The following is a 4,722-nucleotide window of genomic DNA, read 5'->3' on the forward strand; positions in this document are numbered from 1 at the left end:
CAAATCTTTAAAACATAATAAAAATGGTTGTAATTATATTTTGATCATACTTTGATATATATGTACATATTTGTATAGGTTCGTGAATCGATCCGTGGCCAAGTCTTATTTCCGAGGAAGGAAATATCTGTGAAAGTGAGTTATAGTCCCACTTTTAAAATCTAATATTTTTGGGATGAGAATACATGCAGGTTTTATAAATGATTTACAAAATAGACACAAGTACGTGAAACTACATTCTATGGTTGAATTATCGAAATCGAATATTCCCCTTTTTATTAAGTCTGGTAATCTAAGAATTAGGGAACAGACACCCTAATTGACGCGAATCCTAAAGATAGATCTATTGGGCCTAACAAACCCCATCCAAAGTACCAGATGCTTTAGTACTTCGAAATTTATATCATATCCGAAGGGTATCCCGGAATGATGGGGATATTCTTATATATGCATCTTGTTAATGTCGGTTACCAGGTGTTCACCATATGAATGATTTTTATCTCTATGTATGGGATGTGTATTGAAATATGAAATCTTGTGGTATATTGTTACGATTAGATATATATAGGTTAAACCTATAACTCACCAACATTTTCGTTGACGTTTAAAACATGTTTATTCTCAGGTGAATATTAAGAGCTTCCGCTGTTGCATACTAAAATAAGGACAAGATTTGGAGTCCATGTTTGTATGATATTGTGTAAAAACTGCATTCAAGAAACATATGTCGATGTAATATATTTCTATTGTAAACCATTATGTAATGGTCGTGTGTAAACAGTATATTTTAGATTATCATTATTTGATAATCTACGTAATGTTTTTAAAACCTTTATTGATAAAATAAAGGTTATAGTTGTAACGACCCGGATTTTTCCGATCATTTTATACCTATGAGATTAATATTTACATAAATTAAACCTTACCAACATGATAAGTAATCCAAACTGTTGAGACTTATATTTTTGAAAAGAGTTTCACACAACGTTTGACCGTCTAATTTGACCGATGATATCACGAACTATATAACACACGATAATTATATGATTATGTATATGTACATATCTATACATATTTAACCTAATTTAAGGATGGTTTAACATTTCATTGTGAACTAACAACAATGAGTTATAAGTATACTTTGAGACCACTAACTTAAGTTTTCAAAACGATAACTATATGTAACGTTCTTTGACATATATACTTACAGTCTATAATGTGTTGGTGATCTATGTCACCAATATGATTTAAGTGTAATGGGATTAATTTGTAACCAAAATAATCTTGATAAATTTCGAACAAGTTTGGGGAAGTGCGGAGTGCACACTTGTTTGAACTTATCTTGATTATGACGGGGGTTCGGGGGCAGCGCCCCCGATAAGCGGGGTCCAAGGGGTGGCAAACCCTAGCGGGGTCCAAGGGGCAGAGCCCCTGGCTGGGGTCGAGCTGCCAGGTCAGCTTGGAAATTTTATTTTGGCCCGGTTTGACCCAAAAATAAAAGCCCAGTTTTAAGCCTCTTTTACAGTTATAAACCCGTCCATATTTGAATTCTCGTTACGATTCCTCAAAATTTCTACAAGTATATCTAGGGTATATGTAACCGTATCATACCCAGCTTCTATACGTATTTACTATTGGTATATACCAACAATAAACTTCAATGATCAGCCACTAGACATGATGTTACTTGTGGGAACCAGCCATTTAACCTCATGTGTGACTTTTGTGCAAGAAAACAAACTAAATCTCCTATATATCCATCCCATAATCATGCTATTTTGCACACACACACACATACAATTTCATTTCCAATTTTCTTTCAACTTAATTCACACCCTAATCTCTCTTCATTTACCTACTCAAGAACGTATCAATATAGTCATCTGATTTCAAGGAGATTACTTCCAATCTTTCAATCCCACTACACCACTCTTTTGATTCCAAGATTTTTCTTACCTTTTCCAGTAGCTTTGTCCAAGTAACTTGAGGTAGTAACCTTATTCATAACCTTATTCGATTCATATTTATATAGCTATCTTATTTTGTGTTGTAAAATTTTAACAACAAGAACATAGTTTGAGTGATTTCAAACTTGTTCGCAAACTAAATAGATCCTTCTAATTTGATTTTTAAAAACACTTCAAGACATGTAATATATCATATTATGACAAAATCGGATTAATCATATCTTGGCTAATTAACATAATATTTAATATATATTTACTTATGATTTGATTTTATATATTTCAGGACCACCCGTAAACAACACGAGAAGATTAATCATAAGACCTCATGATTGTACGCAACACGTCATTTGACAACACGGTACTTTATGTACGCAACACGTCACTTGACAACATGGTACCATGGGTCGAGATTAGTTCTGATCAATACGAATACGATGGGGTCTTTATTTATTTTATTTAAGCAACTAATTGTGGACCACTAACATCGGACTGCTAACTACGGACTAAGAAAATATTAGAAGTATTAAAAGTATATATATATATATATATATATATATATATATATATATATATATATATATATATATATATATATATAACGATTACTTAAAAAGAAAATATGTTGATATATTATATATATGGTTAGGTTCGTGATATCTATCGGAGACCAAGTCGAGTTAAATACCTTCAAGACAAAAGTGAGTATATAGTCCCACTTTTAAACTCTAAATATTTCGGGATGAGAATACATGCATTTTATGATTTACGTTATGGACACAAGTGATTAAAATATATATTCTACGTTGAGTTGTACCACTGGCATACTTCTCTGTAACTTGGTAACTATTATTTACATGAGGTATTGTAAACGCGAATCCTGTTGATAGATCTATCGGGCCTGACAACCCCAACCGGACTGGACGACCAGTATTCAACGGTTGCACAGTACTTCATTTCGGTAACTACACTTGGTACGGTGTAGTAAGATTTCATAATAAAGGGAATATGCGACGTTGATTAAATGTTAAGTATGGTTATCAAGTGCTCAACAACTTAGAATATTTTTATTAAAACGTTTATATATGAAATCTTGTGGTCTATATTTATAACGCTGCAGGCATTAAACCTATATCTCACCAACTTTATGTTAACGTTTTAAGCATGTTTATTCTCAGGTGATAACTAAAAGCTTCCGCTGCAACATGTTGAATTTAAGCAAGATCTTGAGTATGCATATTTGTGTCAAAAATAAAACTGCATATCGGAGGATTTGTAATGTAAAATATGTTGGAAGTCGTATTGTTATTATCACATGTAAAGTTTGTAAGTCTAAGATTATCGCTAAACGATAATCATTATTAAGTTGTTTAAACCTTGTATTTGTAATAAAAGCTATGGTTTGTATTGTAAAAACGAATGCAGTTTTTGAAAAATGTCGCATATAGAGGTCAATACCTCGCGATGAAATCATATGTTATTGTAATCGTCCTTATGGTTAAGGTCGGGTTATGACAATAGTTGTTTTAAAAATGAATGCAGTCTTTAAAAAACGTCTCATATAGAGGTCAAAACCTCGCAACGAAATCAATTAATATGGAACGTTTATAATCAATATGAACGGGACATTTCATAATCCTACAAGTCCCGCATATAATACAACAACACAAAAGTCTAAGTCTAGGCGCCTATCTCAAGTCACCTAAATCCCTTAGACCATGCTCTGATACCACTTGTAACAACCCAAACCAAACCACGAACAACCCGCGTAAAATGTGAAATAAAAAAAAAATTTATGCTGTTCAGTTAGTGGCGTCCCGCGCCAGGTATTCGCGCGGCGCGCAGAATCACCTGGGCAGCCCGCTGTCTCCGAAAGTCAATTACACGAAAATGTTTGACCTTTTCCCGACATAATTAGACAAAATGCTTTCAACCACATACTCATACATGTAAAACTAACACATTCCATTAATAAAATTAGTTTTACGAAGTGGGGCCCACACGACCCAAATTACAAGTTTAATACATAACACGAGTTTCGACCACAAAAAGTTTAAATGCCAAACGACACATCGAGCATGGTGTTTGGGGTTAAACTACCCAAGTCTCGGTCGAACTTCCAAAAGCTATAATCCCCGAGCCACTAATCCAAGCGAATACCTTTGCCCTTATCCAAGCCGGATCCTAAAAAGGTAAACAACGAGAGGGTAAGCTAACGCTTAGTGAATGCAATAATTATACATATACATATATAATACACCTACTTGCAAGCACTTATACAAATACCTCATACATGCTAGCAATTTACATAGCATACCATCGTAAGTATAACTCTAAACCCTTCAAGATCACAAGCTAGCACAACAATATCATATATATAACCCGAATAATATAATATACTACAATACAACGCGTAATTATGGTTAACCAATAATACATGGGAATGGTACTTCGAATTTCCCATCGGTGTTCATAACAACCGTTAGTGTACAACGAAATATATCACTAACCCCCTAGGCGACACGGACAACAAAATATCCGTTCAAAGCAATCGTTAGTGTACAACGAAATATATCACTAACTCTTGGGTGATTTGGACAACGAAATATCCATCGTTAGTGTACAACGAAATATATCACTAACTCTTGGTGGTATAGACAACATATACCCGGCCTCTTTCCCGCCCTACAAATAGATACATTATATACACACATGTATAATCATTCCACTCACCTTACGCCTTCGGTGAATCGATAAA

This window comes from Rutidosis leptorrhynchoides, chromosome 7, assembly GCF_046630445.1.
Source record: "Rutidosis leptorrhynchoides isolate AG116_Rl617_1_P2 chromosome 7, CSIRO_AGI_Rlap_v1, whole genome shotgun sequence".
NCBI lineage: Eukaryota > Viridiplantae > Streptophyta > Magnoliopsida > Asterales > Asteraceae > Rutidosis > Rutidosis leptorrhynchoides.